Source organism: Cherax quadricarinatus, chromosome 23 (assembly GCF_038502225.1).
Source record: "Cherax quadricarinatus isolate ZL_2023a chromosome 23, ASM3850222v1, whole genome shotgun sequence".
Taxonomy (NCBI): domain Eukaryota; kingdom Metazoa; phylum Arthropoda; class Malacostraca; order Decapoda; family Parastacidae; genus Cherax; species Cherax quadricarinatus.
Genome location: NC_091314.1, coordinates 15192173 through 15208026, shown reverse-complemented (window position 1 = coordinate 15208026; position 15854 = coordinate 15192173). Strand labels below are relative to the sequence as shown.

The window sequence follows — 15854 nt, the reverse complement described above, 5'->3', positions numbered from 1 at the left end:
CATTATCCATCCTGTCATTTTTCTAGCAGATGCGATTGATACAATGTTATGGTCCTTGAAGGTGAGATCCTCCGACATGATCACTCCCAGGTCTTTGACGTTGGTGTTTCGCTCTATTTTGTGGCCAGAATTTGTTTTGTACTCTGATGAAGATTTAATTTCCTCATGTTTACCATATCTGAGTAATTGAAATTTCTCATCGTTGAACTTCATATTGTTTTCTGCAGCCCACTGAAAGATTTGGTTGATGTCCGCCTGGAGCTTTGCAGTGTCTGCAATGGAAGACACTGTCATGCAGATTCGGGTGTCATCTGCAAAGGAAGACACGGTGCTGTGGCTGACATCCTTGTCTATGTCGGATATAAGGATGAGGAACAAGATGGGAGCGAGTACTGTGCCTTGTGGAACAGAGCTTTTCACCGTAGCTGCCTCGGACTTTACTCTAGGATCATTTTTTTTCATATTCGGGGAAGTGACTGTTTCCCAGGAAGTTGTGGACAATCTGCTTGAATGAAAACCAGACATTCATCTCGACACCTGCTAATGCTTCATCAAAATGCTTGTCCTTCATCAAGTCCCGAATCTGAGATATCTTTAATGATACCCAAGTGTTGCACATGTGTCTAACTTATCAACTTGTCGGTTCTCTGAACCATTCAGCTACATTCCTATCTGACACAGCAACATCTTGGGATCATAAGACAGGGAATTCTTCACTTGCCTAACCCTTGGGCACGACCTACTTCCACATTGGACAAATGTGATACCACCTACGACTGCTGCACCTCTCCTGCCTATAGTATATAAGCTACTTCTCCGCATATATGCTGTATTTTTTTCAAGATTGATGGACTGACCACATCGACTCAAGGCTGAGGGACTGATTATCCCAAACCCCTCCTGTTCTCCATCGTTCTCCTTTGTATGGACGGATAAAGCCACTGTGTGGTGAAATGTTTCCTCATTATAGATACCCAAGTCTTGCACATGTGTCTAATGTATCAACTTGACGGTTCTCTGAACCATTCATATACAAGGTACGCAATATTGACGACATGTGGGTCAGTAAGGCACGCAATACTGACATGTGGGTCAGTAAGGCACGCAATACTGACAACATGTGGGTCAGTAAGGCACGCAATACTGACAACATGTGGGTCAATATGGCATGCAATACTGACATGTGGGTCAGTAAGGCACGCAATACTGACAACATGTGGGTCAGTAAGGCACGCAATACTGACAACATGTGGGTCAGTAAGGCACGCAATACTGACGACATGTGGGTCAGTAAGGCACGCAATACTGACATGTGGGTCAGTAAGGCACGCAATACTGACGACATGTGGGTCAGTAAGGCACGCAATGCTGACGACATGTGGGTCAGTAAGGCACGCAATATTGACGACATGTGGGTCAGTAAGGCACGCAATACTGACGACATGTGGGTCAGTAAGGCACGCAATACTGACATGTGGGTCAGTAAGGCACGCAATACTGACGACATGTGGGTCAGTAAGGCACGCAATACTGACGACATGTGGGTCAGTAAGGCACGCAATACTGACGACATGTGGGTCAGTAAGGCACGCAATATTGACATGTGGGTCAGTAAGGCACACAATATTGACATGTGGGTCAGTAAGGCACGCAATATTGACATGTGGGTCAGTAAGGCACGCAATATTGACATGTGGGTCAGTAAGGCACGCAATATTGACATGTGGGTCAGTAAGGCACGCAATATTGACATGTGGGTCAGTAAGGCACGCAATATTAACGACATGTGGGTCAGTAAGGCACGCAATATTAACGACATGTGGGTCAGTAAGGCACGCAATCTTGAAGACATGTCGGTCAGTAAGGCACGTAATACTGACGACATGTGGGTCAGAAAGGCACGCAATATTGACGACATGTGGGTCAAAAGGCACGCAATATTGACGACATGTGGGTCAAAAGGCACGCAATATTGAGGACATGTGGGTCAGTAATGCACGTAATACTGACGATATGTGGGTCAGTAAGGCACGCAGTATTGACGACATGTGGGTTAGTAAGGCACGCAATATTGACATATGGGTGAGTAAGACACGCAATATTGACATGTGGGTCAGTAAGGCACGCAATATTGACATGTGGGTCAAAAGGCACGCAATATTGACATGTTGGTCAGTAAGGCACGCAATATTGACATGTGGGTCAGAAAGGCACGCAATATTAACGACATGTGGGTCAGTAAGGCACGCAATATTAACGACATGTGGGTCAGTAAGGCACACAATATTGACGACATGAGGGTCAGTAAGGCACACAATACTGACAACATGTGGGTCAGTAAGGCACACAATATTGACGACATGTGGGTCAGTAAGGCACGCAATCTTGACGACATGTCGGTCAGTAAGGCACGTAATACTGACGACATGTGGGTCAGAAAGGCACGCAATATTGACGACATGTGGGTCAAAAGGCACGCAATATTGACGACATGTGGGTCAAAAGGCACGCAATATTGAGGACATGTGGGTCAGTAATGCCCGTAATACTGACGATATGTGGGTCAGTAAGGCACGCGGTATTGACGACATGTGGGTTAGTAAGGCACGCAATATTGACATATGGGTGAGTAAGACACGCAATATTGACATGTGGGTCAGTAAGGCACGCAATATTGACATGTGGGTCAAAAGGCACGCAATATTGACATGTTGGTCAGTAAGGCACGCAATATTGACATGTGGGTCAGAAGGGCACGCAATATTGACATGTGGGTCAGTAAGGCACGCAATATTGACATGTGGGTCAGTAAGCCACGCAATATTGACGACATGTGGGTCAGTAAGGCACGTAATACTGACGACATGTGGGTCAGTAAGGCACACAACATTGACGGCATGTGGGTCAATAAGGCACGCAATATTGACATGTGGGTCAATAAGGCACGCAATATTGACGATATGTGGGTCAGCAAGGCACACAATATTGACATGTGGGTCAATAAGGCACGCAATATTGACATGTGGGTCAGTAAGGCACACAATATTGACGATATGTGGGTCAGCAAGGCACACAATATTGACATGTGGGTCAGTAAGGCACGCAATATTGACATGTGGGTCAGTAAGGCACGCAATATTGACATGTGGGTCAGTAAGGCTCACAATATTGACGACATGTGGGTCAGTAAGGCACACAATATTAACGACTTGTGGGTCAGTAAGGCACACAATATTAACGACATGTGGGTCAGTAAGGCACGCAATATTGACATGTGGGTCAGTAAGGCTCACAATATTGACGACATGTGGGTCAGTAAGGAACACAATATTAACGACATGTGGGTCGTAAGGCACACAATATTGACGACTTGTGGGTAAGTAAGGCACGCAATACTGACGACATGTGGGCCAAAAGGCACTCAATATTGATGACATGTGGGTCAGTAAGGCACACAGTACAAACATATGGGTCAGTAAGGCACGCAATATTGATGACATGTGGGTCAGTAAAGCAAACAATATTAACGACATGTGGGTCAGTAAGGCACGCAATATTAACATGTGGGTCAGTAAGGCACGCAATATTTACATGTGGGTCAATAAGGCATGCAATATTCACATGTGGGTCAGTAAGGCGCGCAGTATTGGCATGTGGGTCAAAAGGCACGCAATATTGACATGTGTGTCAGTAAGGCACGCAATATTAACATGTGGGTCAAAATGCACGCAATATTGACGACATATGGGTCAGTAAGGCACACAATATTGACGACATGTGGGTCAGTAAGGCACACAATACTAACGACATGTGGGTCAGTAAGGCGCACAGTATTAATGACATGTGGGTCAGTAAGGCACACGATACTAACGACATGTGGGTCATTAAGGCACACAATGTTGACGACATGTGGGTCAGAAAGGCACACAATACTGACGACATGTGGGTCAAAAGGCACACAATATTGACGACATGTGGGTCAAAAGGCACGCAATTTTGACATGTAGGACAGTAAGGCACACAATATTGACATGTGGGTCAGTAAGGCACGCAATATTGACATGTGTGTCAGTAAGGCACACAATGTTGACGACATGAGGGTCAGTAAGGCACACAATGTTGACGACATGAGGGTCAGTAAGGCACACAATGTTGACGACATGAGAGTCAGTAAGGCACACAATGTTGACGACATGAGAGTCAGTAAGGCACGCAATATTGACATGTGTGTCAGTAAGGCACACAATGTTGACGACATGAGGGTCAGTAAGGCACACAATGTTGACGACATGAGGGTCAGTAAGGCACACAATGTTGACGACATGAGAGTCAGTAAGGCACGCAATGTTGACGACATGAGGGTCAGTAAGGCACACAATGTTGACGACATGAGGGTCAGTAAGGCACACAATGTTGACGACATGAGAGTCAGTAAGGCACGCAATATTGACATGTGTGTCAGTAAGGCACACAATGTTGACGACATGAGGGTCAGTAAGGCACACAATGTTGACGACATGAGGGTCAGTAAGGCACACAATGTTGACGACATGAGAGTCAGTAAGGCACGCAATGTTGACGACATGAGGGTCAGTAAGGCACACAATGTTGACGACATGAGGGTCAGTAAGGCACACAGTGTTGACGACATGAGGGTCAGTAAGGCACACAATGTTGACGACATGAGGATCAGTAAGGCACACAATGTTGACGACATGAGGGTCAGTAAGGCACACAATGTTGACGACATGAGAGTCAGTAAGGCACATAATGTTGACGACATGAGGGTCAGTAAGGCACACAATGTTGACGACATGAGGGTCAGTAAGGCACACAATGTTGACGACATGAGAGTCAGTAAGGCACACAATGTTGACGACATGAGAGTCAGTAAGGCACACAATGTTGACGACATGAGGGTTAGTAAGGCACACAATGTTGACGACATGAGGGTCAGTAAGGCACACAATGTTGACGACATGAGGGTCAGTAAGGCACACAATGTTGACGACATGAGGATCAGTAAGGCACATAATGTTGACGACATGAGGGTCAGTAAGGCACACAATGTTGACGACATGAGGATCAGTAAGGCACACAATGTTGACGACATGAGGGTCAGTAAGGCACACAATGTTGACGACATGAGGATCAGTAAGGCACACAATGTTGACGACATGAGGATCAGTAAGGCACATAATGTTGACGACATGAGGGTCAGTAAGGCACACAATGTTGACGACATGAGGATCAGTAAGGCACACAATGTTGACGACATGAGGATCAGTAAGGCACATAATGTTGACGACATGAGGGTCAGTAAGGCACATAATGTTGACGACATGAGGGTCAGTAAGGCACACAATGTTGACGACATGAGGATCAGTAAGGCACACAATGTTGACGACATGAGGATCAGTAAGGCACACAATGTTGACGACATGAGGGTCAGTAAGGCACACAATGTTGACGACATGAGAGTCAGTAAGGCACATAATGTTGACGACATGAGGGTCAGTAAGGCACACAATGTTGACGACATGAGGGTCAGTAAGGCACACAATGTTGACGACATGAGAGTCAGTAAGGCACACAATGTTGACGACATGAGAGTCAGTAAGGCACACAATGTTGACGACATGAGGGTTAGTAAGGCACACAATGTTGACGACATGAGGGTCAGTAAGGCACACAATGTTGACGACATGAGGGTCAGTAAGGCACACAATGTTGACGACATGAGGATCAGTAAGGCACATAATGTTGACGACATGAGGGTCAGTAAGGCACACAATGTTGACGACATGAGGATCAGTAAGGCACACAATGTTGACGACATGAGGGTCAGTAAGGCACACAATGTTGACGACATGAGGATCAGTAAGGCACACAATGTTGACGACATGAGGATCAGTAAGGCACATAATGTTGACGACATGAGGGTCAGTAAGGCACACAATGTTGACGACATGAGGATCAGTAAGGCACACAATGTTGACGACATGAGGATCAGTAAGGCACATAATGTTGACGACATGAGGGTCAGTAAGGCACATAATGTTGACGACATGAGGGTCAGTAAGGCACACAATGTTGACGACATGAGGATCAGTAAGGCACACAATGTTGACGACATGAGGATCAGTAAGGCACGTAATATTCATATACACTAATGTCAGCAACAAGCTGAAGAGTCCAGTGTGCACCCACTTGCACTAGAAGAATGAGCTAGAGCGTCCAGTGTGTACACACCTGCACTAGAAGAATGAGCTAGAGCGCCCGACGTACACACCTACACTAGAGCAAGACTGAGCGCCCAGCGTGCACACACCTGCACTAGAACAATAAGCCGGAGCGTCCAGCGTGCACACACCTGTACTAGAAGAATGAGCTGGAGCGTCCAGCGTGCACACACCTGTACTAGAAGAACGAGCTGGAGCGTCCAGCGTGCACATACCTGTACTAGAAGAACGAGCTGGAGCGTCCAACGTACACACCTACACTAGAGCAAGAATGAGCGTCCAGCGTGCACACAACTGCACTAGAGCAACAAGCTGCCACGTCTGACGATGATGCCACTGTCAGCACTTAACAGTTTCGCTGCACCAGAGTGACGCTGCTGGACTGTGGCGCCACATTAATTCCGAATCACATTGAACAATATTACACAACGTGTGCTCGTCAGCGGTACGTCTACTGACGTAATATCAGGAAAATACGGTAGAGCATTACATTAGTAATACAATGCTGATAACGAGAGAAGGCGTAGACAGTGTGATGTGATAAGAGTGAGAGGGGTGTGTTCTACTAGGTTATTTGTGGTTGAGGACGGTCAGTCTCTGTATTACTTACGAACCTCTGGGGGGATGCTTTGATGCTAGTGTATATTGATCCAAGGAAACAGAGCTAGCCGCTTCCTCGGATCAAATCTGATTACTTCCCATTACCCAGGTGCTATATGATCCCTGCTATATTGAAGTGAAAAACAAAACTCTTCCCGTAGCGGGCGATATTTGGCCTTAATTAATGAGCTAAAATAGTCTTTTTTTATGTATCTTATGTACGAAGTGTACGTGCTGAGTGTAGTTGCTGTTAGCTGCCTGTGTTGTTGTGTAGAAGCTAGACCAGGTGTGGGTTCCATTATGGAAAGTGCAAAAGGTTGCAACAAGACTAGTCCCGGAACTAAGGGGTATTCCTTATGAAAAGTTAAGGGAACTCAACCTAACGACACTGGAGGGTCTTACCTTTAAGAAAAGGCACAACAAAGCTCTTGGAGCAGGGAGAGAGCGGACTCTAATAGCGACCAGCAAAAAGGCGGGGCCAGGAGCTGTGATTCAGCCCCTGCAATCACATATAGGTGAGTGTACACACACACACACACACACACATGCACACACACACACACACACACACACACACACACACACACACACACACACACACACACACACACACACACACACACACACACACACACACACATATAGACCTGTGTCATTGACGTGTATAGTATGCAAAATTATGGAGAAGATTATCAGGAGGAGAGTGGTGGAGCACCTGGAACAGAACAAGAGTATAAATGCCAACCAGCACGGATTCACGGAAGGCAAATCTTGTGTCACAAACCTTCTGGAGTTTTATGATAAAATAACAGAAGTAAGACACGAGAGAGAGAGGGGTGGGTTGATTGCATCTTCTTGGACTGCAAGAAGGCCTTTGACACAGTTCCTCACAAGAGATTAGTGCAGAAGCTAGAGCATCAGGCGCATATAACAGGAAGGGCACTGCAATGGATCAGAGAATACCTGACAGGGAGGCAACAACGAGTCATGGTACGTAATGATGTATCACAGTGGGCACCTGTGACGAGCGGGGTCCCACAGGGGTCGGTCCTAGGACCAGTGCTATTTTTGGTATATGTGAACGACATGATGGAAGGGTTAGACTCAGAAGTGTCCCTGTTTGCAGATGATGTGAAGTTAATGAGGAGAATTAAATCTGATGAGGACCAGGCAGGACTTCAAAGAGACCTGGACAGACTGGACACCTGGTCCAGCAAATGGCTTCTCGAATTTAATCCTGCCAAATGCAAAGTCATGAAGATAGGGGAAGGGCACAGAAGACCACAGACAGAGTATAGGCTAGGTGGCCAAAGACTGCAAACCTCACTCAAGGAGAAAGATCTTGGGGTGAGTATAACACCGAGCATGTCTCCGGAAGCACACATCAATCAGATAACTGCTGCAGCATATGGGCGCCTGGCAAACCTGAGAACAGCATTCCGATACCTTAGTAAGGAATCATTCAAGACACTGTACACCGTTTATGTCAGGCCCATACTGGAGTATGCAGCACCTGTTTGGAACCCGCACTTGATAAAGCACGTCAAGAAACTAGAGAAAGTACAAAGGTTTGCGACAAGGTTAGTTCCAGAGCTAAGGGGAATGTCCTATGAAGAAAGATTAAGGGAAATCGGCCTGACGACACTGGAGGACAGGAGGGTCAGGGGAGACATGATAACGACATATAAAATACTGCATGGAATAGACAAGGTGGACAAAGACAGGATGTTCCAGGGAGGGGACACAGAAACAAGAGGCCACAATTGGAAGTTGAAGACACAAATGAGTCAGAGAGATAGTAGGAAGTATTTCTTCAGTCATAGAGTTGTAAGGCAGTGGAATAGCCTAGAAAATGACGTAGTGGAGGCAGGAACCATACACAGTTTTAAGACGAGGTTTGATAAAGCTCATGGAGCGGGGAGAGAGAGGGCCCAGTAGCAACCGGTGAAGAGGCGGGGCTAGGAGCTAAGACTCGACCCCTGCAACCACAAATAGGTGAGTACAAATAGGTGAGTACACACACACACACACACACAAGAAGGCGTTTGACACAGTTCCACACAAGAGATTGGTGCAAAAACTGGAGGACCAAGCAGGGATAACAGGGAAGGCACTACAATGGATCAGGGAATACTTGTCAGGAAGACAGCAGCGAGTCATGGTACGTGGCGAGGTGTCAGAGTGGGCACCTGTGACCAGCGGGGTCCCACAGGGGTCAGTCCTAGGACCAGTGCTGTTTCTGGTATTTGTGAACGACATGACGGAAGGAATAGACTCTGAGGTGTCCCTGTTTGCAGATGACGTAAAGTTGATGAGAAGAATTCACTCGATCGAAGACCAGGCAGAACTACAAAGGGATCTGGACAGGCTGCAGACCTGGTCCAGCAATTGGCTCCTGGAGTTCAATCCCACCAAGTGCAAAGTCATGAAGATTGGGGAAGGGCAAAGAAGACCGCAGACGGAGTACAGTCTAGGGGGCCAGAGACTACAAACCTCACTCAAAAAAGATCTTGGGGTGAGTATAACACCAGGCACATCTCCTGCAGCGCACATCAACCAAATAACTGCTGCAGCATATGGGCGCCTAGCAAACCTCAGAACAGCATTCCGACATCTTAATAAGGAATCATTCAGGACCCTGTACACCATGTACGTTAGGCCCATATTGGAGTATGCGGCACCCGTTTGGAACCCACACCTAGCCAAGCACGTAAAGAAACTAGAGAAAGTGCAAAAGTTTGCAACAAGACTAGTCCCAGAGCTAAGAGGTATGTCCTACGAGGAGAGGTTAAGGGAAATCAACCTGACGACACTGGAGGACAGGAGAGATAGGGGGGACATGATAACAACATACAAAATACTGAGAGGAATTGACAAGGTGGACAAAGACAGGATGTTCCAGAGATTGGACACAGTAACAAGGGGACACAGTTGGAAGCTGAAGACACAGATGAATCACAGGGATGTTAGGAAGTATTTCTTCAGCCACAGAGTAGTCAGTAAGTGGAATAGTTTGGGAAGCGATGTAGTGGAGGCAGGATCCATACATAGCTTTAAGCAGAGGTATGATAAAGCTCACGGCTCAGGGAGAGTGACCTAGTAGCGATCAGTGAAGAGGCGGGGCCAGGAGCTCGGACTCGACCCCCGCAACCTCAACTAGGTGAGTACAACTAGGTGAGTACACACACACACACATGGGGGGAGCAAAGTTACTAGTTATGGGTGATTTCAGTCACAATGAGATTGACTGGGAAAACCTGGAGCCCCATGGGGGTCCCGAAACATGGAGAGCCAAGATGATGGATGTAGTACTGGAAAACCTCATGCATCAACATGTTAGAGACACTACCAGAGAGAGAGGAGAAGATGAACCAGCAAGACTGGACCTTGTATTCACCTTGAGTAGTTCAGACATCGAGGATATCTTGTATGAAAGGCCCCTGGGAGCTAGTGATCATGTAGTTCTGTGCTTCGACTACATAGTTGAGCTCCAAGTGGAGAGAGTAGCAGGAATAGGGTGGGAAAAACCAAACTACAAAAGGGGGAACTACTCAGGCATGAGGAACTTCCTTCAAAACATTCAGTGGGAGAGGGAACTGACAGGAAAACCAGTACAAGAAATGATGGACTATGTGGCAACAAAATGCAAGGAGGCAGAGGAGAGGTTTGTTCCCAAGGGAAACAGAAATAATGGGAAGAACAGAACGAGTCCTTGGTTCACCCAAAGGTGTAGGGAGGCAAAAACTGGGTGTACTAGAGAATGGAAAAGGTACAGAAGACAGAGAACTCAGGAAAATAAAGAGATTAGCCGAAGAGTCAGAAACGAATATGCACAGATAAGAAGGGAGGCTCAGCGACAATATGAAAATGACATAGCATCGAAAGTCAAGACTGACCCGAAGCTGTTGTACAGCCACATCAGGAGGAAAACAACAGTCAAGGACCAGGTAATCAGACTGAGGAAGGGTGATGGGGAATTCACAAGAAACGACCGAGAGGTATGTGAGGAGCTCAACACGAGATTTAAAGAAGTATTTACAGTGGAAACCAGTAGGACTCCAGGAAATCAGAACAGGGGGTACACCAGCAAGTGCTGAATGAGGTACATATAACCAAGGAGGAAGTGAAGAAGCTGCTATGCGAACTTGACACCTCAAAGGCGGTGGGACCAGACATCTCTCCGTGGGTCCTTAAAGAGGGAGCAGAGATATTGTGTGTGCCATTAACAAAGATCTTCAACACATCATTTGAAACTGGGCAACTCCCTGAGGTATGGAAGATGGCAAATGTAGTCCCAATTTTTAAAAAGGGAGACAGACATGAGGCACTAAACTACAGACCTGTATCACTAACGTGTATAGTATGCAAAGTCATGGAGAAGATCATCAGAAGGAGAGTGGTGGAGCACCTGGAAAGAAACAAGCGTATAATTGACAACCAGCACGGTTTCAGGGAAGGAAAATCCTGTGTCACAAACCTACTAGAGTTTTATGACAAGGTGACAGAAGTAAGACAAGAGAGAGAGGGGTGGATCGACTGCATTTTTTTGGACTGCAAGAAGGCCTTCGACACAGTCCCTCACAAGAGGTTACTGCAAAAGCTAGAGGATCAGGCACACATAACAGGAAAGGCACTGCAATGGATCAGAGAATACCTGACAGGGAGGCAACAACGAGTCATGGTACGTGACGAGGTGTCAGAGTGGGCGCTTGTGACAAGCGGGGTTCCACAGGGGTCAGTCCTAGGACCTGTGCTGTTCTTGGTATATGTGAACGACATAACGGAAGGGATAGACTCAGAAGTGTCCTTGTTTGCAGATGATGTGAAGTTAATGAGAAGAATCAAATCGGATGAGGATCAGGCAGGACTACAAAGAAACCTGGACAGGCTACAAGCCTGGTCCAGCAACTGGCTCCTTGAGTTTAACCCTGCCAAATGCAAAGTCATGAAGATTGGGGAAGAGCAAAGAAGACCGCAGACACAATATAGTTTAGATGGCCAAAGACTGCAAACCTCACTCAAGGAAAAAGATCTGGGGGTGAGTATAACACCGAGCATATCTCCTGAGGCGCACATCAATCAGATAACTGCTGCAGCATACGGACGCCTGGCAAACCTACGGATAGCGTTCCGATACCTCAGTAAGGATTCGTTCAAGACTCTGTATACCATTTACATCAGGCCCATACTGGAGTATGCAGCACCAGTTTGGAATCCACACCTAGTCAAGCACGTCAAGAAATTAGAGAAAGTGCAAAGGTTTGCAACAAGGCTAGTCCCAGAGCTAAGGGGATTGTCCTATGAAGAAAGGTTGAGGGAAATCGGCCTGACGACACTGGAGGACAGGAGGGTCAGGGGAGACATGATAACGACATATAAAATACTGCGCGGAATAGACAAGGTGGACAAAGACGGGATGTTCCAGAGAGGGGACACAGACACAACAGGTCACAATTGGAAGTTGAAGACTCAGATGAATCAGAGGGATGTTTGGAAGTATTTCTTCAATCATAGAGTAGTCAGACCGTGGAATAGCCTAGAAAGTGACGTAGTGGAGGCGGGAACCATACATAGTTATAAGGCAAGGTATGATAAAGCTCATGGAGCAGGGAGAGAGAGGACCTAGTAGCAATCAGCGAAGAGGCGGGGCCAGGAACTATGACTCGACCCCTGCAACCACAAATAGGTGAGTACAAATAGGTGAGCACACACACACATACATACACATGCATGCACATACAACAGGCCTAGTGTCTAATCGACATATGCCTAAGACCAAATGGTAACTAACAAAACCAGGACGAACCAAAACTAAATAATCTTAAGTTGTTTTACTTTACCTTACGCCTTCAGTGCCCTTTTATGACTGCTCTTGGAACGCAGGTGAGAAAGATGCATTATAATTTACACCGGAAACGGACTAATCGCAAACCTGCACACATAAAGCACTCTCTACGAAAGCATAAGACTCGGCAGGCGGTGAAACATTCTCCAGTGATAAGCCAATGCTTTTCATTGGAGATGTTGCACCACCGTGAGTACCCTAAGACATAACACAAGTGTCTGGGGCCCAAGCTGCCTCCCAGCATACATAAGGGGGATTACCAATATACCTCTGAGTGTCTTTAAGAAGGTGTAGACAGATACCAAAAGTCAGTACCTGACCAGCTGGGCTGTGGTTCGTACGATTCATTGCTTAGTCCAGCAGTAGCAGCCTGGTTGATCAGGCCCTGATCCACCGCGAGACCTGGTCATGGACCGGGCCTTAGGGGCGTTGAACCCCACACCACCCTCGGGTAGATTCAGTATTATACTCACCCCAAGCTCCGTTTCCTTGAGTGAGGTTTGCAGTGTTTGGTTACCTAGCCTATACTCTGTCTGTGGTCTTCTTTGCCCTTCCCCGATCTTTATGACCTTGCATTTGGCGAGGTTAAATTCGAGGAGCCAATTGCTGGACCAGGCTTCCAGCCTGTCCAGGTCTCTTTGTAGTCCTGCATGATCCTCATCCGATTTAATTCTCCTCAATAACTTCACATCATCTGCAAACAGGGACACTTCTGAGTTTATCCCTTCCGTCATGTCATTCACATATTCCAAAAACAGCACTGGTCCTTAGACTGACCCCTGTGGAATCCCGCTTGTCACTGGCACCCACTCTGATACCTCATCACGTACCATGACCCGTTGTGGCCTCCCTATCAGATATTCTCTGATCCATTGCAGTGCCCTTTGTGTTATATGTGCCTTATCCTCTAGCTTTTGCACTAATCTCTTGTGAGGAATTGTGTCGAAGGCAATCTACCCACCCCTCTCTCTCATGTCTTACTTCTGTTACCTTGTCATAGATCGCCAGTAGGTTTGTGACGCAGGATTTGCCTTCCATGAATCCGTGCTGGTTGTCGTTTATAAGCTCGTTCCGTTCTATGTGCTCCACTACTCTCCTCCTGATAAACTTCTCCATGGCTTTGCATACTTTGTGTGTGTTTGTGTACTCACCTAATTGTGGTTGCAGGGGTAGATTCACAGCTCCCGGCCTGTGTGTGTGTGTGTGTGTGTGTGTGTGTGTGTGTGCTGTCAGCTATTTTATATATGAAGAAATATTTTTCAAGATTTCTGCACTGCTTCTTTAGTAATTTTAAAGTAACGCATCGTGTTCTATTTTCTTGTGCCATGAGACCTAATCTCTATACACGATCGTTTTCTAATATGATCATATACGTAGTTGTCAACTCTTCTCCTGTTTTCCTGTAGTTACTATATTACTTTCTTTGTCTCTTCTCCCTCTTTAATTATCCTGTCATGTCTTCTCTTTTTCAACTCTGTTGCCACCCATTTCTTGAGGGTTTACAGCCGTTGTGTGTGGAGGGTGAGTTTTTTTTTTGGGGGGGTCCGTGCCCGTGTTCGTCCGCTTGCGTTGATATTATTAATGCTGTCACACAAGACAGCTCCTCTTGTGTGACGTTCCTTTGGGTATGTGAATTTATGTGTGTATGTACTTTGATGAGATTACTGTCTAATACTGCATCGTGATGTCTCCAACTAGTTCCTCAGTGTTCTTTAACTTTCAATTTAGAGTAAAAATGGTGGCTCGCTGACCACTGCTATACACAGTTCCACAATATATGCCGTGGTACCACGTATCGTATACTCAGTAAGATGATGGGATAACGTTGGTCACCTTTGCAATATAAACAACTTGGTAAAAGTATGACAACAAGAATCCAAGAGTCATGGGTGCCCATCAGACCTCAGCAGTAGAATTTCCTGGATAGTTATGAACACAGCTACTTCGTGCAGTTAAGCTGACCACCTGAGTTGTGTACTTAACCGCTTGTTAACGGATATAAGAACGTAAATATTAATTAAAGCATTTAAATACAAAAAAATAAGCATTATAACAATGAATGATTATATGTATATATTTTAAAATTAGAATCAAGGAAAGTTCAATATAGAAGTTTTTCGTGTAAAAATTTGATTCTTCGAATTACGATACCCAGGTACAGTTGATTTTTTACCCGACATATATGAAACGTTTTAGGAATTATCTTTCACTTATTTATATGACTTGTTTTTACTATAAAAGTCACTGAAGAAAAAGAATCAGTGTTTCATCAGTGTAACGTGAACTTAAAACAATATATAAATTCTGTAAGTCAATATTACGAGCGCCAACTCAACTTTATATTATTTTAATATAGTTCTTATAATAAAAATAAACGTTTCTTACAAACACCAAGTCAAACACATTAACAATTTTCTCGTAGTCTGGTAAAAAATCAACTGTACCTGGGTATCGGTGTTAATTATAACACTCCATACACGGTATGATAGACTGCGGACAGTGGAGTTATAGTACACCTGTGGATTTAGTCTTCAGATGCATGATAGAGCTGATGAATTTGTAAAGATATATATATATATATATATATATATATATATATATATATATATATATATATATATATATATATATATATATATATATATATATATATGCCTTCAAGGAGGGAGTAGATTATAACATTGGGTTGTCAGTTAGCATTCTGAGAACAATAATACGAAAAGAATTACAAATTAACTCTATTAACTAAAAACCGAGGGAGATTAATACCAGTCACTCAAGCTATCATATCCAATGCATAACAAAAAAAGTATCCAAAAGGGTGGGGATCCTCTCCAAGATACGATACTACGTGCCGCAAACTGCCCTTCTCACACTATACCATTCACTTATATATCCATACCTCACCTATGCTATCTGTGCTTGGGGTTCAACTGCAGCAACACACCTTAAGCCAATAATAACCCAACAAAAAGCCGCAGTAAGAATAATCACTAAATCCCATCCCTGGCAACACCCCCCCCACTCTTCATAGATCTAAACTTACTCCCTGTTCAGAACATTCACACTTACTACTGTGCAATCTATATCTACAGGACCTTAAATTCCAATATTAACCTTGACCTAAAACGCTTTCTTGATAGTTGTGACAGAACCCACAGGCATAA

General features: G+C 45.2%; 1 protein-coding gene across 7 annotated transcripts in view; it reads right to left on the bottom strand.

Annotated features, from left to right (window-relative positions):
* Positions 1 to 6651, bottom strand: part of LOC128685730 (ATP-binding cassette sub-family C member 3-like) — a 406756-nt gene extending 400105 nt beyond the window's left edge. For 2 of the 7 annotated variants that reach the window (XM_070087954.1, XM_070087953.1), the window contains exon 1: positions 6458 to 6644. The gene's annotated coding sequence lies outside the window, so the exon portion shown is untranslated. The other 5 variants (XR_011392357.1, XM_070087955.1, XM_070087950.1 and 2 more) reach the window with 5 other exon arrangements.
* Positions 6652 to 15854: the final 9203 nt, after the last annotated feature.